The sequence below is a fragment of the Lygodium microphyllum genome, chromosome 24 (assembly GCF_053477565.2).
Source record: "Lygodium microphyllum isolate KBCC chromosome 24, Lygodium_microphyllum_v1.1.10, whole genome shotgun sequence".
NCBI classification, from domain to species: Eukaryota; Viridiplantae; Streptophyta; class Polypodiopsida; order Schizaeales; family Lygodiaceae; genus Lygodium; species Lygodium microphyllum.
In genome coordinates, this window is record NC_141158.1 from 86612697 (window position 1) to 86638441 (window position 25745).

Consider the following 25745-nt stretch of genomic DNA (forward strand, 5'->3'; position numbering starts at 1 on the left):
CAACCCATAGATGCTTAATCAATTCATGGCAAATCATGATCATCATGAACTTGATTCAAGCCTTTACAACTACCTTTCTAGTTATGCAAATTACGTGATGCAAAAGTATGATTTCTTTCTACGATGATTATGCTTTACTATTTCATTCATAGGGCTAGACACTGTAATGGTACCAGGTTTTGGTGTGTCGAATTAGGATTTATACTCGATAACCCATTCGTGTTAGCGATGACATCTTTGCTTGATCCTCCTTCTATTGTTGCAGCCTTTCTGGTTGCTTAGGAGAGTTTGCGCTTCGGGGCCATTTCTGAGCTTGGAATGCGGGCCTTCTCTTCTTTTGGAGCACTCCTTTGTGCCGGAGTTTCCTACACTTTGCCTTGACTTCCGAAACCTTTTGCCAACAACTAGAGGGCAGTTAGTAGAGAGATCACATGAATAGCAAGGGAGAGAGGGTACTTGAAACTTCTTGGAAGTGAGGAATATCCCTTGAGACTCTTCTCTCTCTCTCTCTCTCTGTGTGTGTGTGTGTCCCTCTCTCTCTTTCTCTCTTGCTCTGAGATTCCCCTTCCCTCTCCCTCCCTCCCTCCCCCCTCTCTCTCTCTCTCTCTCTCTCTCTCTCTCTCTCTCTCTCTCTCTCTCTCTCTCTCTCTCTCTCTCTCTCTCTTACAAATCGGAGCAGGGGAATGGGTATAAATTGGGGGGAAAGGCACTGTGATAAGGAGTCCTTCGCTTCATAGGACCCCTATATTTCCCATCGCCATGCGGCTTGTTAAGGAAAAGGAAGGAATAGGTCGGGGGGGGGGGGGGGGGGGTTTGGAGGTGGCACATGTGTGCCCCTCCTCTCGGTTATCGCTGTCGTCCTTAGCTTTATCGATGTCTTCATGGTCATCATTGACATCCTCACTGCCATCGTCTCAAGATCCCCATCGTCTCGCCTTTAGCAATGCGAACTGTCACTATAGCTACCCCTCCCTCCGACAACTTGCGGTGTCGATGGGGGCGAGCGTTTGATTTTTTTTTCGATTAACTATTAAGGGGGGGTCTATTAGTCGATGGGAATATTACATCCTACCCCCCTTAATGAACCGAGATCCCCTCATCTTGAAAGGAATCGGGGGTAGTGTTAGTTGAGAGTCCTCTTGTCAATCCATGTGGCATCTTCTTTTGGATAGTCCTTCCATTGGACGAGGTACTCCCTGAGAGTTCTAATCCTCAATCTCCTTTCCTGAATGTCTAAGATTCTTGCTGGCTAGAGCTCAAGGACTCCTTGGCTTGGGATTACAACTTGTTGATCATTGAGTAAATGGCTAGGATTGGATACATATTTCTTTAGCAGGTTAACATGAAATACATTGTGAACCTTTACGTTCTCGAGAAGTTGGATTTTGTAGGCATTGGGCCCTAGGCATTTGAGGATCCTGTAGGGTCTGCAATACCTTGGACTTAGTTTCTTAAATTCTCTCAATGATAAGGAACTCTTCTTAGGTCGTACACAAATAAAAACCATATCTCCTTCCTTGAAGAGTTGCTCTTGTCTATTTAGATCTGCGTAGGCTTTCTGCCTATCCTTGGTAGCTCTAATGTCTTGTTTGATGGCCTTGACGTGCTCATCTATTTCTTCAAGCATTTTCTTGGAAGCTTCTATCCTTAAGGTAGGATCTAAAAAGTTCAATGGAGTATGGAAATCATGCCCATACAATGCTTGAAAAGGTGTCATTTGAATGCTTTGCTGGTAGGAAGCATTATAGGTGAACTCTACCAATGGTAGATATTGGATCCATTTCTTGGGTTCGCGCCAACAATACACTCTAAGAATATATTCAATGACTTGGTTGACTCTCTTCATTTGGCTATCAGTTTGAGGGTGATAGGTTGTATTGAAACAGAGTTGAGTCCTAATGGCCTCGAATATCCCTCTCCAGAAGTGAGATGTGAAGAGGGAGTCCGGTCACTAATGATCCTTCTAGGCAACCCATGGAGTCTGAATATCTCCTTGATGAATAATTTGGCAATATCTAAAGCTTTATAGTTTGTCTTGAATGGAATGAGATGTGCAACCTTGGTGAGCATGTCTACTATAACCATAATTCAATTCATCCTCCTTGAACTGAAGATAACCCAACAACAAAGTCCATGCTGATAAATTCCCACTTCATTTGGGGAATGTCAAGAGGTTGTAGCTTCCCAGGCATCTTGACATGTTCAGCCTTAATGCATTGGCAAGACAAAAATTTTGTGGCATATTTGAGTATGTCTCCTTCAAGCCTTTCCCAATGGTAGCTCTTCTTGACTTTCTTGAGGGTCTTGATATATTTGGGATGTCCTGAAAAGGGGGAGTCATGTATTTCCCCAAAGTGTTCTCTGTTTGAGTTTCTTGCTTGAGGGTATGCATAATCTTGTCCTAAAATAGACAAGTCCCCCATTAACAGACAATTCTTGATACTTGACCTTAAGTCTAGGGTTTTGATCCTTTTCCAAAATCTCCTTTATCATCTTCAGATATTCTGGGTCATGGCTAGCTTCCTCCTTAGCTAGTTTATGGATAGGGTTACTAGGCATTGACACCATAGTTGCTAATGATTCTGTCATTGAAGGTTCCTCCATAATAAGAGAGTTGAGGAACACCTTGCAACTTAAGGCATCAGTGACCACATTCTCTTTGCTAGGTCGATACCTGATTTCAAAGTCATATTCCTACAGAACTTCAATGCAACAACGTTGCTTCATATTGAGGTTGATTTGGGTGAAGATCCATTTGAGGCTCTTATGGTCTGTGACCAACAAGAACTTGTTGCCAAGCAAATAGTGTTGCCAAAGCTTGAGAGCATGAGTAATTTCTAGTAGCTCCAGGTCATGGGTAGCATAATTCCTTTCATGGGTTTTTAGCTTCATTGAAGAATATGCTATAGGGTGACCTTCTTGCATTAGTACATAGCCTAGTGCAAGTGAGCTAGCATCTGTGACAACTTCAAATTCCTTACTCAAGTCAGGGAGTTTCAGAATTGGCATTGTCACTAAGCTATGCTTGAGTTGATCAAAACTCGATTTTTTGGTGGGCATCCACACTATGGAAACCTTCTTTTTTAGTAGATTTGTGAGGGGTGCTGTGATTAAGACATAGTCCTTAATGAAGATCGTGTAACAACCTGTTAATCCAAGAAAGCTATGCACTTCTTTGACAGTAGTTGGTGGAGGCCACTCCTGGACATCCTTAACCTTTGTAGGGTCTACAGAGATTCCCTCATTTGACACAATAAATCCAAGATATTCGATCTACCTCTTGAGGAAGGCACACTTTTTCTTCTTAGCATAGAGCTTATGAGTTCTCATGGTATCAAGGACGATGCGAACTTGGGATTCATGATCATTCTCTTCCTTGGAATAAACCAAGGTGTCATCAAAGAAGACAAGTACAAAATCATCAAGATATGGTCTAAAAATGTCATGCATTAGCCTGTTAAATGTGGTAGGGGCATCCGTTAATCCAAATGACATTATTGTGAATTCAAAATGACCCTATCAGGTATTGAATGCTGTCTTAGGAATATTCTCATCCTTGACGCGGATCTGGTAGTATCTTGACCTCAAATCAATCTTAGAGAAGATTCTTGCTTCCTGCAATTGATCAAGTAACTCGTCTATCCTTGGAATGGGGTATTTATTTTTGATGGCTACTTGGTTCAAGCCTCTATAATTGATGCAAAGGTGAAGTGTATCATCCTTCTTCTTTTGGAACAAGATTGGATCCCCCCAAGGAGAACTGCTCGGGAATATGTATCCTTGGTTCAATAGTTGTTTGAGTTGTTCCTTTAACTCAATAGCTTAAGGAATGGACATCTTGTAGGGCCTTTTTGCGATTGGTGCAACTCTTGGTATTAGCTTAATCTCATGATCCACTTCCCTATGCGGTGGTAATTCTGTCAATTCTTTCAAAAACACAACCGTGTACTCTTTTAACCATGATGATTCTTCATTGGAGTCCTCTACCTGTTATGGCTTGTTTAGCTTGATCAAATAGATAGGTAATCCTTTCCTTATTCCTCTATTTGCGTTGCCTTAGCTAGCTGGATCTTTGGTTTACCTACTTCTCCTTGAGTTAACTAGCTCACCTTGAGGGTTCCAAAAGGAGATTTGTCCTTTCCCACAATGGATGTAAGCATAATTGGGGATTAGCCAATCCATCCCAAGTAGGCACTCATGGACACCTAGATTCATTACCTTGAACGTAACAGACGTGGACTCATTTTCAAGTAGGAATTCCACCTTAGCAGTTTGTCTTGTGCAAGTGATTTCTTGCCCATTTGCTAGTTCAACAATTAAGGTAGGTGCAACTATTTTGGCTATCCCTAACCTTCTCACACAAGCTAGTGAAATGAAAGAATGAGTATTGCCACAATCAATCAGGGATTTGAATTTCTTACCTTGGTAATCTAATGCAGTTTGGATCACCGAAAATTGGTGATTCGGACCCTTTTTGTGGAGAGCGGCATGAACAGATGCCCTCTCAATCTCAGCTTCCATGGATGGGTCTTCTTCTCCATTGATTGCCTTCGTGGTTATATTGGAAGTTTTCGCCCTTTCTATTACTGCACGCTCGTGGCCATGGGTAGTCCTGGCTTGTCCACTGAATTTTCCTTGACGACGATCTTCACCAAGCTTGGGACATTCTCTTTTGAAGTGTCGTGGTTCCTTGCAATGAAAACGTCGCATGCTTTGATCACTTATTTGAGTGGGGACAAAGTCATTGATTGCATTTGCCCTTGGATTTTTCCGATGGCCTCGATTCTGTCCTTACACCCTTTTACATTGAGCTTTCAACATCCCTTGATTTTGGTCTTTGTGAGACTAGGGTTTTTTATTCCTGGACTTTGACTAGACTTCTTGGGCAATAGGTCTTGCTCTTATTGATGCATCCTATAAATCCGAAGGACACATTGATTCCAATGGAGTGTTCATTGGTGGGTTCAGCTCATCATAGAACTTCAAGACTTGTTGGGGGATACTCATTGTCAGGGCGCATTTTAACAAGGAGACATATTTCGAGTTCTATATGCAAGTGGCATGTATCTTCCTTGCACTGCTTCCTTTAGCTTATCCCAAGTTATTGTTCTTTTCGTGACTGCTTGGTCTTTACACCATTGCTTCCACTAGAGCCTAGCTTCGTTGGAAAGTTTGAGCTTGGCAATCATGGCCTAATTTGTAGGTGTTGTTCCTGCTGCACTGAAGTAATCTTCCATGGATTCAATCTATAATTTGGCATCGGCTTCAATAGTCTTCCCTTTCCCATCAAATTCTAGAGGTTTGATTTGTTTGAGAAGAAACTTCTTCTCTTGTGCCTCTACTACGGGGACAAGATTCTGGTTTTGCGTTTGGGGTTGTATCTGGTTTTCAATTTAAACCTTCGGGTTAATATTGCATTTACACATATCTTTATAACCTATCTCAATGCGCATATTATTTTTCATCCATACTATGTGACAAATCAAATAAGCATAAAAATCTTATTTATCCATAAAGAAGCATACGCCTCAAGTACAATTATTTGGGGATAGATAGAGATTGGTTGGGATGATTTTCTTTTCAAGAGATACATCAATGCGAGGGTAATAATTCCCTATTGGATTCGGCTACAGGGACAGAATAGTAATATGGATTTAGGGAATCGATTCTTAGGAATCCGTAAGTTATGGGAAGTTCAGGAAATCCCCATTTTTGATAGCCATGATGTTCGTTTCACCCCATTACTTCAATTCTGTATGCTGGCAAGACTTTGACCACCTCCTCATAGATGTAGCAATTCTGTTCTACTTGCTGGCATTTGATATGTAGGATCGAGTTCACACGTGCCTCATGAAAGATGAATAACTTGATAATCTTTAAGTCTTTCAACCATTTTAGCCTCTTCAGATTGTTTTGAAGATAGGCGAGTTGGTTGGCATCTATGTAGCAGTAACACGTGCTCCAAGTCCAACTAAAAGGTGAGAAGGATCGAAGCTTGCACGCGAGAGCTATGGCAGGAGAGCAAGAGCAAGAAAGAGAGAGACAAGAAATGGAAACTCCAATAGTCACAATGTGTGACCGGGCCTTCCTTTATTCAAACTGTCACTAAAGGAATAAAGAATAAAGTGACAGTGACAGGCATCCGCCACCTGTAGTGTGCAGTGGCGGTGACTGTCAGTGTAGTAATACACGGGTGGTTAGGCGGAGGCGCCTTTACCCCCAACAACCTCCCACTTCACTTCAAGGTGAATCTACCCTAGTGAGGAGTGAAAAGAAAAAAGAAAAAAGAAAAAGACAGTACAACATGTACACATGTACAACAGGATGAGGAAAGACGTCATCTCAACCCACGCCCATCAACCTCTTGAGGAAGGCAAAGCGCTCTGTAGAGAGGCTTTTCGTGAGCAGATCTGCAGGATTATGGCCGGTCGAGATCTTGACAATGTCAACAGAATTGTTCTCAACAACCCCACGTATGAAGTGATACCTCACCTCAATGTGTTTCATCTTCGCATGGAAGACCGGATTCTTGGCTAACTGAATAGCACTCATAGAATCCGAATGCAGTATAGGGATAGCATCAATACCAAGGTCAGCAACCAAACGACCCAACCAAATGGCCTCCTTGCAAGCCTCAGTGGCTGCAACATACTTGGCCTCTATAGTAGAAAGGGCCGTGCATTTCTGCACCCTAGATATCCAAGAAACAGCACCTCCAGCATAGGTGAATACATAGTCGGAAGTGGACTTCCTACTATCTGCATGTCCTGCATAATCAGAGTCAGTGTATCCCATGACTCCTATATCCTGGCTGCCATAGTATATGCACATATATGCAGTGCCCTTCAGGTACCTCATGATACCCTTTACAGCATCCCAATGCTTCTTGCCAGGTGTAGCCACATAGCGTGCCACAATACCAACTGCAAAGGCAATATCTGGACGAGTGGCTATCATGGCATACATAAGACTATCCACTGTGGATGCATAGGGAATCTTGGCCATCTCGACCCTCTGCTCATCTATCTGTGGACAATTAGCCTGTGATACCTTCACATTAGAAGGCAATGGACAGTTAATAGGCTTTAGGTCCTGCATGCGGAAGCGCTCAAGGACTTTATGAATATACTCCCTCTGTGACAAGTAGAGGAGTCCCTGATGCCTGTTGCATCTCATATGCATACCAAGTATGTGAGAGGCTTGTCCTAGATCTTTCATCTCAAAGCTCTTATTGAGTTGAGCCTTAAGAGCATCTAGCTCATCATGAGCTTTCCTTGCTATCAGCATGTCATCCACATAGAGTGCCAAAATCAATAAAGAACCATCACGGGCTTTCTTATGTAAAGACATGGATCCATAGCACTCCTACTGTAGCCCTGTGAGTGCATAAAGGCATCAAACTTATGATACCACTCCCTAGGTGCTTGCTTCAAGCCATAAAGACTTTTCTTCAATTTGCACACTAGGTGCTCCCTGCCAGGTTCTGCAAAGCCCTTAGGCTACTCCATATAAATCTCATCATGCAAGTCCCCATGTAAGAAAGCCGTCTTGACATCCATTTGGTATAAATCCAAGTCAAGCTGAGCAACCAAAGCCAAGACTAAGCGCAAGGTGGTCATCTTAACCACAGGAGAAAATACCTCATCAAAGTCCACACCATGCTCCTACTTAAAACCCTTTTCTACCAATCTAGCCTTGTATGTCGGCTTGGGGTGTCCAGGGATACTTTTCAGCTTATACACCCACTTGCATGGCAAAGCCTTCTTGCCCTTAGGCAAGGAAACCAAATTCCAAGTCTCATTCTTATACAAGGAGTCTATCTCAGACTGCATAGCCCTTTCCTAGGAGTGACTATCACCCCTGCGCATAGCCTCATCATAAGTGAAAGGCTCTCCTGCATCTGTAACCAAGACATTATGCATCAAGGATTGAAATCTATAAGGTGGACGTCTGTCTCTAGCAGACCGCAGGCTCTGCTGCCTGCCCAGCTACCGGTCCAACACCCTGACCATGAGCATTTGCTGTAGTTGTAGGTTGTCCAACTGGCTGTGCGGGAGCTCTCGGCTCCTCTTGAAATATGACCATGCGGATCTCAACAACTCTCTTAGGTTGCCTATGCATCTTGTCTTCATGGAAGACTACATCATGACTGCAGATGACTTTCCGCACCTGTGGATCCCAGAGATGGTAACCCATCTCACTTGCATCCCCATAGCCAAGGAAAATGCATTTGACACTCTTAGGATCCAGCTTACTTCTCTTGTACCTGGGCACATGGAAAAATGCCTCACATCCAAAGACATGGAGATGCGCATAAGAGGGAGGTTTTCTAGTCCATACCTCCTCTGCAACCTGGAAATCCAAACCACTAGAAGGTGATCTGTTTATGATATGCACAACTGTACTAACTGCCTTAGTCCAAAAGCTCTGTGGTAGGGCTGCATGGCTAAGAATACTGTGTACATGCTCCTGGATGGTTCTATTCATCCGCTCAGCCAAACCATTTTGGGGGGGAGGGTTGTAGGGGGCATTCTACTGATGCTTAATATCCCTCTCATCACATAATTGCTCAAAAGCACGTGAGACATACTCACCCCCATTATCTATCCTTAGGCATTTTAGCCTATACCTAGACCGGTTCTCAACCAATGCAAGCCATCTCTGAAACACAACCAAGATATCGGATTTTAGCTTAATGGAAAAATCCCAAACTTTTCGTGAAAAATCATCTATGAAAGTAAAAAAATACTTTGCACCAGCCATAGATTGACAAGGCATGGGCCCACAGACATCCGAATGTACCAATGCAAAGGGCCTACTCATGCGTGGCCTACCAGGCTTCTTATGCGTAGACCTAGTCTGCCTACCATAAAGTCAATGCTCACATGAATCAAAACATGCATAATCAAGGGGCGGTAAGTACAACCAACCAGAAAGCATTTTCATTCCCTTCAAAGACATATGGCCCAAACGGGCATGCCAAAGAGATACATGTGGGATAGAACCCACAGATAGAACATGATCAAGGGAAGAAGCCGATACAATCAAGGGATAGAGGTTGCCAGCCTTGGTACCTCTCACAATCACAAGTCTGCCACGAGTGATCTTCCATGCAGAGTCCCCAAAATATACATAATAACCTACATCATCAAGCTGTCTAGCTGCAATGAGACTGCATGTCAAAGCAAGTACATGATGTACATCTTGCATAACAAAACTACTGCTAGAAGGAAATTGCAACCTAACATATCTAATGCCCACAATATCGAGAGTTGTCATCACCCAAGCACACAGAACCCGAAACAGTATGGTATGAATGAAACCACTCTCGGCAAGGTGTCACATGAAAGGACGCACCTGAGTCCAAGAGCCAACACTATGCATACATAGAGTGTATCTCTATCATCTGCGAAGCACTAGAAGAAGATGCAAATATATAATCATCATCAACATGCTCAGGCTGCATAACATTGATCTCTTTCAATTTTAACACTGGACTTTGCAGGCACTATGCTGCGATCAGAAGACTTATCCTGCACTTTTTCTTTCCCCATATCTTTGCACCTTTCATTACGTAGTTCATGGCATTGTGGCCTAATATGGCCCTTTTTCCCACAATGGTAACAAGTAACATCTGCATTCCTACCACAGGATTTGCTACGTGACTTCCCACGAGACTTGGACCAAGATTTTTGAGAATCCCATCCACGGCCACTGCCATTGCCATGCTTTCCATATCCATCATTCCTGCCTCTAACTGTCATAGCATGCGACACATGAGAGGCATCCAAGTTCTTACGATTAACCTCTTCCTGCAGAAGATCACTCTCAACATTAGATAATTTCAAGGTAGCAGCAGAGGCATATAATGCAGTGCGGAATACATCCCATGACTCATTAAGAGTACCAAGCAAGAAAAGAGGAGTGACATCCTCTGCAAAAGTGATGTTCTGCGAAGTCAAGTTCTTGAGTATAGCATGGAATTGGCTCAAGTGAGCAGACATAGTCACATTCTCCTTCATGCGCAGATCCATAAGCTGCTTCAGCCAATACATCTGACTCGCTAGACTTTTCTTGTCATAGAGATTCTTGATTTTATCCCACAACTGCCATGCACTCTGTTCTTCCTCAAATACATTTTAATGAACCTATTCTGTGAGAGATAATACAATAGTGGACTTGCATAACTCATCAAGCTCAAGCCATTCGTCATCTGGCATAGTTGCAACGACTGCCCGCTCAACCTCAATGGTTTGATCTGCGATTTCTGCACCAACACTTGCCAAATCTGGCTCTTCCAATAAGAGTAATTCATATCATCAAGCTTAGTGATGTTGAAAATAGCATGATCAGTGGACGAACTCGCCATAATGTAGGCTGGAAGACTACAGACAGTTCAAAAATTGCTTGCCGTTTACTGCAAAAAATGATAAAAAACTCACCAAAATTGAGAGAAAATGGCTAGAAAAGTGTAATTAAAGCTGCTGCCCACCAAGTACTAGTGAAAGTACATCATTTCAGAATATTTCAGCATGAAAATCCATGTCAGTCCAGAGTTTTATGCTTGGTGTAATAAATGACAGCAGGATACTGTGAGAGTCAATGGCTGACCAAATCACTGCACCAAGTCAATAAATGACAGCCAACATGACCATCCATAAACGAGCATAGATCAGCACCAAACAGTCATCAAGACCCTAAGCAAACACCCAAATATGTCACCAAAGCATCCGTCAGTGATGAGTAGGCATACCCCCTGTACAATAGGAAAAAGTATACATAACACTGACAAGACCTGACACCAGTAGGTGTATGCTCACAAGAGTGCAAAGCCCAAGCTTAGGTCAAAAGTAACTCTAAGATATGAGTGCATGAACCATACAACATTTAAGTGTAAGAGATCCCAAAGTCTCAAGTATCTGCAAAATGCTCAAATAGCATAAACCTCTTGCTCAATGTCGGTCAAGCATACAAGATGCTCCCACTGGCACAAAAGGCGGATAAATGAGCTCAACGACTCAATCAAACCAAGTCAAAGTACCAAAGACAGGTAACCAAGACAATACCTCAATAGCATCCCAAGAGCATGATGGCTACAAAGTAACTATAGGTAGCATCCATGAGCAAGACATACATCCCAATAAAGATCTTTGACAACCAAAATGACATCCAATACAAAATTCCAGAATAGCAAATGAGAATCCAAGCCAAGTCTTCAGAGAGCACTAAAGCTCAATAAGTACATGGTACACTGTGCCAAGACAAATGCATCAAGCCATAGGCGTCGAGTAAGCATGTACCCAAAGAGCATATAACTGTCAAAGCACTGACCACTGTCAAGCATAGACCGATGTCAATAAATGCAAGCTGAAATAAGCTCAAGCTTCCAAAAGCATCCGGATCTAATGAAAAGCTCGAAGTTGTCCCTCGATTATCAATACATCATAGCATAACCCAAGACATACACCCGTAACCAATAGGCATATGTCAAAGCATGAAAGATAGCTTCAGCCCCCAAGAGTATTCAGCATGCATTTACTATTATAAACTATGTATTTCTAGCCCCACAATCAGGTCAAAATCATAGCATGATATGTAGCTTCAATCCCCCAATCAATCGAGATGCAATAGGCATCAAACCGGTTATGTAGTCATGCCCAAACAAGCACAGGTATAAACTATGAATGTAGCACTAGCATCAAATGTTTGTAGATTGTTTATAATAGTCCTAAAATACTATTTTCAGCCACCAAACCAATGCCTAATCCCCAAGGATCAATGCCAACTATCAATACATGTGCAAAAAGGTTGAAAAGGAGCCCGAACAAGTGCTTAATGCCAAGGTGGAGCTGGAGCTGAAGTGGCTGAATGAAATCTATCCAGAATCAGGTGTAGATTTGTGTGATGATGCTGCTGCTCCTGTTGGTCCACGTGGCAGGTCTGGAGAGGTTGGAGGGCTCAAACGTGAGCCAAAGAGGCCTTGGAACAAGCCTCTAGCAACCCACAACTAGTGGCAAAGAGATATGAAGATTGGAAGCTTCAATGGTGGCTGCCCTGTTTACCTAGACCTATGGACTGAAATAAATCTCTAAAATAATGAAGCAAAACCTCAATGTCAATGCCTTGATGGTGCCTCAATACGCCGGGAAGAAGCTCAGAAAGCCGGGGAGTAACGGGAGCTCAAGAGAATGAGCTATGGCTGCCCCGGTATGGAGACCCAATGTGAGTGGGGAGTTGATGGGAAGTTGAGAATGCCACGAGCCAAGCTCAAGAGTCAGGAAGCCGAGCTCTAATACCAATTGAAAGGTGAGAAGGATCGAAGCTTGCAGGTGAGAGCTATGGTGGGAGAGAAAGGGCAAGAAAGAGAGAGACAAGAAATGGGAACTCCAACAGTCACAATGCGTGACCGTGCGGCAACAATTCACAAGTGAGTAAAAGAAAAAATGTTTCCTAGTGAAAATATCACTTCGCTCTTCCCGATTTATTCCTATCTTGATGGTTTTATTAGTTGGTTTGCTTTGATACCAACTGTAATGTGCCTGCCTATCCACTATCCAAGCACGTTTTTAGAGGTTCATCGAGAGATAAATCTAAACGATGTCACATGGCACTCCCATGGAATGTTATGGGGATTGTCGCCTAGGGTTTCTCGAGTCCACCTCGCAATGGAACATTTGCAGCCAAACCCATTGGGATCGACCTGAATTTGGGTTCCTAATGGCCAAGGTCTCGTTACATCATTCTAGTGTCGGGTCCTGGACATCCTACTTTACACAGAGATGCCCAAGACAAAGCTAACCCATGCCGCACTTGGTTCAAGGAGAATGGGAAACGAGAGGGATGCGTCCCTCAACCTCTCTGCCTATAGGGCACAGTCCCATTTCGATCCCCTAAAACGGCATAAACCAAGGTTCTATCCTAATAATTTCTTATGGTCAAACATTTGTAAAACCTTGTGAGAAGCCTCCTAGTTTTTTGGGACTACCCTACCATAGGATAGACCCATCGGGGGTTCCATCCACCCACTTCCCTCAATATGCGCTCTTTAGTTATTTAATTAGGTTCTATCACATTTATGTATGGCATTTAAAATTAGCTTCCTTAATTAAACATTTTAGGAAACAAGGTTCATTTTTTGTAACTTATGGCAATGACATGAAAACAATTCAGACAGGTTCCTTGGAAGTAAACTTTATATTAGCATTTTAACCGAGATACAAGTCTTGTCCAAAAAAGGATGATTTTCACAATTCGTGAGGATGTGTCTTATTTCCTCCAAGTTTCTGCCCTTGCACTAGTAACATGGCCTTGAGAATACATCTGGAGTCACGTAGATCATTTGAGTAAGACCCGAAGGTAGGGAATTTATAGCCAGAGCCCCCCTTGGCATCCAAGTGTCCTTCTACGTTCAAACTAATCCACGGAGAGACCTCTCATGGCAGGTTCGGTCCATGTTCCCATCACGGTTATTTAGAATCCCCTTGGATAGGGTTGGCGGCCAATTGTGGGTGGTTTGGCGCGCCCTCCATGAATTTAACCTGATTCATTATTCCAATTTATTTTGTGAGCTTGGGTTATACAATCCTTTCCCAGTAGACGGTGTTCCTAAATTTACAAGCACAAACAACAATGAAGGCGAGTGCTCAAGTCATCTGCTAAGGTGGAGTTGTCAACATTGTGGGAGAGAAGGAAGGAGTCTCACTTGTAGCTTTCTTGCTTGCACAATGGGGGAATACACACAAAGGTGGAGGCTGAAAACAATTTTCCTCTTCTTAGTTGTGTAAGCCAAAAAGAACTCAAGTACATAGAAATAGAAGAACCCTATATATGGGTCTCAAACCAAACTCAACTAACTAAGGTGGCATACTAACTGAGCCACGAACTAGAGTAGATAAGGATAGCTGTCATCTAGCTATTATTCATGGGCGGTGTACCAACCGCATCTGCAATTGACAAGTCAGTGACATAAATGCACAACGGTCACCTTGGCATATCACTAGTGGAGCTCGATATCTCAACACTCCCCCTCGAGCTCAATCCCAATTCCTGCACACCAAGCAGGTCTCTGAACTTGCGCAGCTTCTCTGTGCCCAATGCCTTTGTGAATATGTCAGCTACCTGATCCTCTGTGCTGACATAAACTAGATCAATAAGACCTAGTAAAACCCTCTCCCGCACATAGTGATAATGCACCTCAATGTGTTTTGTTCTAGCATGATAGACTGGGTTATTTGCCAAGTGTATACTACTCTTGTTGTCACAATAAATAACAACTGGCCCATCTGTAGGCTGATGCATATCATAAAATAGCTTATGCAACCAAGCTACCTCACATGCAGCCATTGCTGCGCCCCTGTACTCAGCCTCTGTGCTCGACAAGGAAACTGTAGGCTGTTTCTTGCTACTCCAAGTGACTGCAGCACTCCCAAAAGAGAACACATATCCACTGGTAGATCGTCTATCAAAAATACTACCAGCCCAATCAGTATCAGGGTATCCATACAACTGTATCTGAACCCCAGTCTCATAAAGTAGTCTATACTGCAGTATGGACTTCACATACCTGAGTATGCGTCTAGCCGCATCCAAATGCAGTTTCCTTGGAGCCTGCATAAACTGACTTACCAATCCAACATCATAGCTCAAATCTGGCCTGCTAACACTCATATAAATCAAACTTCCTACTATGCGTCTGTACATAGTAGGGTCTTCCAGAAGCTCACCTGCATCTACGCTCAGCTTCACATTCTGCTCCAAAGGAACTGAAATAGTCTTACAGCCTGTCATCCCATATTTGGACAGCATGTCCAATCTATACTGCCTCTGCAAGAGCCGTATCCCACTTGGTGATCTAATCACCTCAATGCCCAAGAAATAACGCAGCTCTCCCAAATCCTTCATCTCAAACTTCTGCTTCAATAGCATTTTCACATGAAGGATATCTTCATCACTGTCACTTGTCATAATCAAATCATCAACCTAAATGACAAGTAGCATAATACCTTTCTCTATTTTTCTCACATAAAGTGAGAAATCTGCCTTGGAAATCTGAAAGCCAATAGTGACAAGATACTGTCCTATCTTGTCAGACCATGCTCTAGGTGCTTGCTTCAAGCCATACAAGGCTTTCTTCAACTTATAAACAAACTCAGGATGAACAGCATGCACATAACCTGGTGGTTGCTCCATATATACCTCTTCTTGCAAATCACCATGCAAGAAGGCATTCTTCACATCCATCTGATGTAAAGACCATTCCTTTGATGCAGCCATAGCAATGACTGCTCTTACGGTTTCCATCCTTGCAACCAAACTCAATGTTTCTTCATAATCAATGCCATATGTTTGTGCATACCCCTTGACTACTAATCTTGCCTTGTATCTGTTCACAGAACCATCTGCATTGTGCTTCACCTTATAAACCCACTTACAACCAATTGCATTCTTATCTTTAGGCAAAGGTACCAATTCCCATGTAGCATTTTCTTCCAAGGCATCCATTTCTTCATCCATGGCTTTCTCCCATTTTTCTTTTCCCATGGCTTGCTCAAAAGAAGTGGGTTCTGGTTCCTGTATCACTTTGACCATATAGGCATAGTGAATGGCTGTAAATCCATCATATTTCAGCCTATCCATAGGATACCTAGCTCTGGTAGACTTGCGCAAAGTAGGTTCACTCCCAGGTGCTCTCAAAACATCCATGGTCTTCCTTACTCCACGTGTAACAATAGAAGGAATACCCAACTCATCATCAATGCTCTGTTCTGAGCCACTGGATTCACCATCCACATAAGAGTGACCTGCATTCACATCAAACATGTGCTGATCTACCTTCTCTTTTCCTTTTCGTGATACCTGCATACCACTATCTGCATTGCTTTGAGGAGATTCTCCTGATCTCAATCTGCCAGTCCATGGCGAAGAATGTGAACCACTGCTAGAGGACACTCCAGGTCCACTAATATTGTGTGACTGCTGCTGTGAATTCTGTGCAGCATTACCATTTTGTGCATCTACATCATCAATCACATTTACTAGTTTATACCAGCTACTCATCTCATAAAAAACAACATCTCTGCTCACTGTAAACTTATGAGTAGAAGGGTTATAGCATCTATACCCTTTCTGCTGTAGAGAGTAACCAATAAAGATGCACTTCTCAGCTTTTGGATCCAACTTGGATCTCAACTCATCTGGCACATGAACATAGGCAATGCAACGAAAAATCTTCAAATGAGAAATATCTGGTTTCCAACTAGTATACCTCTCCTCTGGAGTCATCCCATGTATTGCTGTAGCGGGAGTCTTGTTCATTATGTAGACTGCTGTAGCAACTGCTTCAGCCCAGTAAAAATCTGGCAAGTCTTTTTCGTTGAGCATGGCATGAGATACCTCTCCAATATGCCTGTTTTTCCTTTCTGCAATTCCATTTTGTTGTGGGGTATGACTGCATGAATATTGCTGCTTTATGCCATGCTCTTGCAGGAACCTTGCAAACTCATTTGAGAGGTACTCTCCCCCTCCATCTGACCTTAGGCATTTTATTTGCAGGCCTGTTTCTTTTTCAACCATAGCTTTAAGAGTTTTGAAATGCCCAAAAACTTCACTTTTCTTTTTCATAAAATACACCCAAACTTTTCTGCTATAGTCATCAATAAAAGTGACAAAATAATGACAGCCTCCAAGAGATGCAGCTTTAGTAGTCCACACATCAGAGTGGATTAATTCCAATGGCTTCTTACTCTCTTGAACATGTCTAGGAAATGGTTTCCTTGCCTGTTTTCCAAATTGACAGGCTTCACATACCTTATGCATTTCTGCAACCTTGAATTTAGGCAATCCTGCAACAATATTTTGGGCTTGCATTGATTTAAGTCACTGTACATTAACATGACCAATGCGTTTATGTGAGATATCAATATCTGCAACTACACCGGTCCCATGTGCAAACATTGCTGCACTCAATTTAGGCATGTCTGCATCCAACGTAAACATTCTGCCCTTCTTCTTTCCTTTTGCTATCAAGCGACCTTTATTTTTCATATCCTCAACAAAGCATCCATGAGAATTAAATCTGACCTGCAAGCCCTGCTCAACCATTTGACCAACAGAAACCAGGTTCTTGGTGATATTTGGGGACATGAAATACATCCGATAGGTATTTTTTTTTCCCATCCTGCATAGACAAAGGAATATTTCCAATCTGCACAATAGGATATGCAGTATCATCACTAGTCTCCACAAATCCTGGTTTTTTCATTTTCCTTGCATCCTACATCCATTCTGCATGGGTTGTCATGTGGTTTGATGCACCTGAGTCAACATACCACACATCGTTGCTTTCTTCTGCACTTGTCACAGAATTAGTCATGTGCTGCACCATAAACAAATGCTCATTTCTCATCACCCTGTCTACTAGAAGATGCATAATTCCCTTGTTGCAATTTTCCATTCATGATGTCATTCTACTTTTTATAGCAGTCTTTAGCCATATGACCCATTTTACCACAATAGTAGCATTCAACATTGCTATTTGCATTTTGGCCTCTTTGCCATCCACCACGACCTCTTTGGCTCCCCCTGCCTCTAGAATTACCACGTCCTCCTCCATAGGAGGCTTTCTTAAGTTTGCTGCATATTCTTATTTCTACCACGGCCTCCAGATCGGCCTCCTCTATCTCTGCCTCTACCTCTTCCAGCATTTGAGTAGAAGACAACTTCTTTTGAAGTTCCTCCTGAAGAAGATGCACCACCATTTCTCTGCTCCTCAGAAATTAGAAGAGCAATCAACTCCTCAAAATCAAAAAATATTTCACAGATGGAAATGGATGTTCGGAACTGTGCATAATCCTTTCCTAGACCATTCAAGGTCACATAAACTAAATCATCATCTTCCACTGGCGACCCAATGGAAGCAAGTGCATCTGCAATCTTCTTCACCTTCATGTGGTAGTCATTGATGCTCATACTTTCTCTTTGCACATTGTGCAACTCTTGCTTGAGCTGCATTTTCCTGGCTTGCGTATTTGTGCTATATATTTTTGACAAAGTATCCAATGCCTCCTTTGGTGTACTTGCATCCTGAATATGCACAATCATAGAGTCTGAAATGCTGATAAATAGCCAGTACATAACTTTTTTGGCTCTCTCATGCCATCCTTTAAATGCCTGCATTTGGTGTTGATTGGGAACATCAGGAAGAACTGGTTCTTCTTCATTTCCTGCAACGAATTTCCAATATCCTTTTCCCATAAGGAAATTCGTCATTCTAAACTTCCATGCTTGGAAGTTGTTCTTGTCAAGCTTTTCAGTGACAATCTGTGAAAGAGAATCAGACGCAATTATAGAACACTGCAAATAATTCAGTCACTGAAAAAAACACAGCTTCAGCCTCACAAGGGCAAATCTGCAAAACTGACGAAAGTGGTATTTGACCACACAGTCACTTCCTAGTGACGATTTTGCATCAACAGGAAACAAGGATGATTCTGTACCTCCCAATGTCTCTGCGCATAGGCATACAATGCAATTTCTACGGTAACTTTTCACCGACCTGTAGAACAGTGGTCGCACAGCATAAAACAGGGCCTTTTCTTGAGTGCGTGCAGAAAACTTCCGCCTCCAAAACAGGCCCTGAAATGGCCTCAAATCAGAAAAATAGAGCAACTTCGGGCTAAAGCCCTTACCCGCAGCATATACTACCCTCTTGCTACACTGCGAAGGGCGTCTCAATCTGAGACAATGCACTCTTGCACTTTCCGGCTGTGCTACCTATAGAGACATGCTCCCAAAATAGAAAAATGAAAGCAACACTGGTCCTCATACCAGAACACCGCGAACTTGGTTTGCTTTCTTGAGCTCCTTACCACGAACAAGGCTCTGATACCATGTCAAGATTGTGGGAGAGAAGGAAGGAGTCTCACTTGTATCTTTTTGGCTTGCACAATGGGGGAATACACACAAAGGTGGAGGCTAAAAACAGTTTTCCTCTTCTTAGTTGTGTAAGCCAAAATTACTCAAGTACATAGAAATAGAAGAACCCTATATATGGGTCTCAAACCAAACTCAACTAACTAAGGTGGCATACTAACTGAGCCATGAACTAGAGTAGATAAGGATAGCTGTCATCTAGCTATTATTCATGGGCGGTGTACAATCGCATCTAGAACTGACAAGTCGGTGACATAAATGCACAACGGTCACCCTGGCATATCACGAGTGGAGCTCGATATCTCAACAGGAGTCCCTATTTTTGAACACTTATGGTTCACCCTTTTTGGGTTTGCCTTGGTGTCAACTGCAATGACCTTCTGAGGGGTAGGAAATACCTTCGTACCGACCCTCATTTGTATGCGAATAGGGGTAAGTAATTACACCATTGTGTTTATATCCAATAGTTATTGAGTGGTAGTTGCCCTAGTTTGCTAGCCTTTTTGACCGGGGTTCTTGTCTTGAGATCACATATCTTAGATGATTCAATCTAGGATTTCAATTGGTCATTTGGTAACCATTTTCCCTCCTTAGGACCTTATTGGGGTTTCTAAGTTTTCCCTAGGGTTTCACTCCCTCAAGATTTCATAACACAAACTTTTGTTCATTCCTCCCGCAATAAGCCAAGAGTAAATTAAGCCCTTTGCAACCCTTGAATAGTTGCGAGCATTGAATGCCACGTGGCAATTGGTTGTTCTTTCTTGGGGATACAATATTCGAGTTTTCTTGAATTGACATCGATTTGTATCATATTTTAAAATGATACCTCTAAGGGTGTCTTGGACTCATCGCAACTAATTGCTAGGATAGAGACCTGTGAGCGTGTTTACTTGATTCTGAATCAACCAACGATTGTAACAATAGTTTGACTTATTTACAATTAACCCTATGTAGTAGGACAAATTAAACCCTTGCCTTACTTAACCTACATGGTTTTATATACCGAACTGCCTCTTGCAATTTAAGTTTAAAAACTTACATGCGCATCTTAAATTTATCTTTTAAAGATGAATCTCTATCATGTAGTGCAACTAAAACTATCCACGATGCCACGCAAATCTAGATGCAAGTCTTTCATGAGTTGATGATGCAATGCGGAGCTTCTATTCTTGGAAATTTATTTCAATGAACTTATGCAAATCATAAGCTGAATTATATTTTTCTTTGTGCGAGGTACATGAATTTGTCATGCCTAATGTAAATGCAAGCCAAATCTCTATAATGGTTTATAGGATGCCATCGTCTTACACAGTCTTGCATATTTATATATTGGTAACCTAAGATGTACTCGCAAAAATTCATGCCAACTTGGACATCCACTCGTCCAAATCAGCTAATGATTATGAATGGCCACTATATTTGGTTAACATAATATTATCAAGGAGTTCCCTTTCAACAAAGCCTTGTTGTTCATTAGTTACTTGGGGATGCATGTCCATATAACAAGCATTGGGGTAAGACTAGAGGTACTCCTGTGATAGCCGGTTTGAAACCTGGAGGAATAGGTGGTTGGTTTCCCTGTCCCTCTCTCTTTCTCTCTCTCTCTCTCTCTCTCTCTCTCTCTCTCTCTCTCTCTCTCTCTTTCACTCTTTTACAAATTGATTGTAGGGGGGAAAGAATACCATGTTCTCGTTTGCTTAATGGAGGGGGGGGGGGGGGGAGATTTTATAGGGGGATGGGTATTAATTGTGGGGGAAAGGCGTTGTGAGCTTCACAGGACCCCTAGATTGTGCATTGCCATCATGCAGATTGTTAAGGGAAAAGAAGGAATAGTGGGGGGGAGGGTTTTGGAGGTGGCACACGTGTGCCCCTCCTCCCCATTATTGTCGTCATCCTCAGTTTTATTGACAACTTCATCGTCATCAATATCCTCATTGCCATTGCCTCAAGCTCCCTGCCGTCTTGCCTTTACCTACGTCAATTGTCACTGTAGCTCCCCCTCCCTCCGCCAACTTGGCAGTGTCGACATTTAAAATTTTTTTTGATTAACTATTAAGGGGGGATATTTTGACTGACAGGAATATTAGATCAGTGTAGTAATACACGCACAGCTTGGCGGAGGCGCCTTTACCCCCAACACTTGCATGATCTGGTGCTTGCTCAACAACCATTTTGGATATCAAAAAGTAGTTTTTGGACTTCTCTTCAATGGTGCAAGTCATAAAATATCCAACAAACATTTTCTTTTTCTTTGGTCCCTTGCCTATTTCATAATTCTATGGCCAATTATGTCACCAAATGGAGACATTAAATGCCAAGAAAGCATATAGTGTCCAACTCATTCCAAAGGCCCATTAAATTGAAATTTTTGGTGATGTTTGACTAAGCCATCAAAATACAGGTCATCCATATCTATAGCTCAAGACTTTGAGCATGGTATTCCTTCTATAAAATAAGATCAAGCTTCCCTTATATCTTTCAAAGAAAATGGTTTTTCTTGTGTACTTGTCTTTGTTTCAATGCAAAATAACTATTAAAAAAATGCATTTGAAGATGAAATCTGTGCTCAATCATGCATGATTTTAAAAGAGATGCAAAGTTGGAATCCACGCCATGTAATCATACAAACAATGCCCTCTACAAAAAGATGGATGAACTGAAAAAAATTGTGCTTAGTCTATCTATAAGTGCCCATGCATCATGCAAGATGCAAACACAATTTCTTGATTACTTTAGATACTTAACCTCACCTCTCATCACTCAACAAAGAAGATATGTTTTTACTCCATTCCACCCTCCCAAAAGCTCACATTCTCTCAAAAAAATATGGTCCTCATGATATTGACAAGATAAAACAACCCATCTCACAACAACTGGAGGTGTCTTATATGACTCTCAAGACTCACCCAACCACCTTTCCCACTCAACCAGTGGTTCCTATTTTGGTAATGCATATCCCATGTCTCATGTGTGCAAAGAATTGTGCGTGCACAATGAAGGTATTGTCATAGAATTTATTACATATAGCTACAATAGGCATCATACCATGTTAGTGCTCAATGATGGCACAAAACATGCATCAATCCAACCCTTGGTATATGGAAGTGATTGATAAAATCAAGAGGTGACCCCCGAGTGCAGTGTATTAAATAAGCGCAATGTGAAGTGCTCGTGAACCTATAATCTCTATGATGTGTAAGAGTATAGCTTCTTTTACTCTCGTTCTATGCCAAATTACTCTATAAAGCCAATGGAAAATGTCTAATAGGCTATTTGCCTTTTTTACACCACTACCATGTCTTGTGTATCTATGAAGTACTAATTGGTCCTTGCTTGGTAATGAAACTTATCCATTCCTTGAGTGGACCAAATCAACAAACTCCCATATTGCCACACAAACTAGGAACTATGACTATAAATCAACTATAAACAATATGCTATTCATGAGAAATGAAAGATGAGGTTAATTAAGAGCTAAGCAGTAAGTTGAAGGCATAGAAATCCATTATGGTATTCCTTACTATATAGTGTGTGACATTATCTACTCCCTAGGCTACTTTCATGAAGGTTTTGAATTTGTTGAGGGCCTTCTTGAAGCTCGGGAGATGACCCATGAACCAATATATTTTATGACAATACATGAAGATTGTGTCCAGTGCCTTCCAAACTTCGGCCTTCTTGCCCCTTGCTCTTCTATTTTCCTAGTGGTCTTTGACTGCATTGTGTAGCACTTTCCATTGCTTGTAATGAATGCGAGAAGAACCTGTCATGGAGTTCCCTTTTTCAAGGTTGCCATGGAAGCCCAAAAACATTCTAGCCCTAAGTCTACCTATTGAGAGTTTCCTAGGAACATTATTCCATTTTTGGATCTCTAAGGATCTACTTTGATCACAACATTGCCCTTGTGGAAACCAATATTTGACAAAACCTTCTCAATAGCCCTAATAGCATCATCCTTGCCTTTTTGGGGTTGTAGTTTTCATGAAAATCTAATATAGAGGTGCAAAAATTTCTCTACTATTTTACACAATGCATGCATTATGCATATGTGGATATTTGATAAAGCTATACCTAGAACTACTTGAAAGTTTGGGTTTTGAGTATGTCTATCAAGCGCCTTATTCCAAGTAGCAGCATTGCACTTCTTGGCCATGGCCATATAGTAAATGCAAGGACTCTTAAAGGTTGCATCTCTTAACATGCTATACATGCACTTCAATGTCTTTAAATCTATTGCCATGTGCTACTACACTTTATACTTTCCAAAGCCTTCAACACTTAGTTTCTCCCCTACTTGAGTACTAATCACCTCAGGTACAAAAGTTTGTTGAAACACCTAGTACAACACATCAAAATCTTTTGTGTCAACTTGAAATGCTCCCAACCACAAATGTCTTTCTTTGATTGCACATTGAAGTGCATTGAGCCCTTCGTGCCTTCATCACCCTTACTACCTGGTTGAAGAGCCGTATTCATCAAGGTGATAGAAACTCTCTCCATCATCTTACTATTTACAATCTTTGTTTCATCCAGCTTGATGAAAAAAATGGAAACCCCATTTGCTATTGCATGCTCTAGCTTATAAAACCTGATCAAATTAAAGAATATATTATTACAATTGTCATACTTTAGCACTCTCTTCTTTCTAGGATAGCTATCCATGATATGAAAGGGCTCACCAAGGGCTTTCAAGACTCTTTGGTTGATATTGCATCTTATTTATTGAATTGAGGATGGCTTTGTAAGTAGAGACCCCTTTAGCCTTTTCTTCTTCAACTTCCCTTGCATGACTTTGAATAGTTGAGTGCAGCTTTGCATGCTAATCCCCACCTTGTCTAGGGTGCTTTGGATGTCCTCTTTGTCCAAGAAAGACCTTTGCAAGAACTTTTGAATGCATTGTTTCTTTGCCTTCCTATACCTCTTCTTAGCTAATATGTTCTTTGCATCTTTGAGAGGAATGATGTTGTTATAGGCTTGCAATGCTCCCTCCACATTTCTTGTTGCTTTGTCCAAATGGAGAATGGCCCTGTTTGGTCATAGTAAGAATGACAACACACATATGAGCATGGATTTGTAATGCATCCACAAAATGCTCCTAAAACACAATAGTAGAGGAATACAACTAGTTTAGCATGATTGACCAACTGTTACTGTATTGCTTTTATTCTTCTCCTACAATCTCCCCTTCTAGGCTTGAGTATCTCGATATTCTTCAGAATCCTCTACCTTTCACATGACCCGAGTGCTATTTCCTTCCATCTGGCTACACATAGTTGGGTTCTGAGACTCCTTATTTTTCCTTGGCTCTCATCTAGGTGTTTCCTCATTGTATCTATTTCTTGGCATAACCATTGGTTCCCCAACTTCAAAATGCTAGAATGGCCTACTAAATTCTAAGTAAATGTTAGTTCAAGTGTATAATAATGCGTGTGCACTATGCATTGAGGTGAGTGTGCAGTGGTATATGTGTACTAGTGCATGTGCACTATGTAGGAGCGTAGCATGCTAGTGTACTAGGGGACAATGAATTGAGTTTGGTGAGGTCAAGGGCAGAGGCTACTTATGTGAGTGAAGGGTATGCAAGTGTTCTAAAGGTGATGTGTACTAGGCTAGATGCAAAATGAGTAAACTAGTATGGTTGGTGCAAGGGTTGGTGCTAGTGTACGAAGGTAGTATGGTTGGGGTCCAAGGGTTGGTACTAGTGCATTGTGCATGAATCTAGTAGGATTGGTGCAAGGGTATGGTGCTAGTACACTGTGCATGTGCACTATGCATGAAGGTAGTGAGCTAGCGCACTATGGTTATATTGGTATATCATAATGTAGTGTGGATTGAATAGTATTGGGGTAAAACACCTCTGGGCCTACCCGTGTATACTGTGACCGCCCATTCTTTATTCATATATAATATGATAGTGCAATAAGGCTGTTAGTTCAGTTGGACAACACCTACATTGTGTGCGCTCTTCTCTCCTGCATCTTCCTCTTCTCCTTCTCCACTGCCATTGCATTCCCTTCAACTGGTATTAGAGCAGGTCCTCAAGAGCTCATCCCGGCCTTCCACATGAGGTACGAGATCTTCATTCTCACTCAATTTTCAGCTCAACAAGGTTTTCACAGGTTGTGGGCAGCCATAGCTCACACCTCTTTGGAGCTTCTTGCTTCCAGCCCATCAAGGCTTTGCTGAGGCTTGGTGTAGGCCTTCTTTGGTCCCCATTTGTCCCCCCTTTGGGCCCCATTGTTGACATGTGGGACATCAGACCCTTTTTTTTGCGCCTGTTTCAAAATCTGGTCCAAAAATCACTCTTTTTGTCATATCTCGGGCATTCGGAACCCGATTCAGGCAAGTAAGAGTCTAAGTTGGGGTTTTGGAATGCTCCAAACGCGATGATGATGTTGGATTTGCCAAATTCTGATGATAGAATATTCTGCAATAGATTTCAGGTTTGAGACAGCATGTATTTGTATGCCTATGGCTTATGTGATGCTTCTACTTATGTCTATTGATACCAGATCACTTGTGGATGCTATGCCTTTCATGTGAGACGGATTTGGAGCTGATTTAGCTCAGCCATTGACTGTTTTGAAAAATCCCAGATTTGTCCAAAATAGGGCAGCCACGTGTTACTTCAATTTTATGCTTGCATGTATTTGGACTATGCCACATGTCTTGTTTATGATCTGGAATGCTTTTGAGCTAAGATTAGAGCTCGATTTGGGTTTGACTGTCACTTCTTTGCAACTAGCATTTCATCTATGACATGGTTTATGCCTAGGCTACCCAGTACGGGTTATGATGTCTTGGTGAATGCTTTA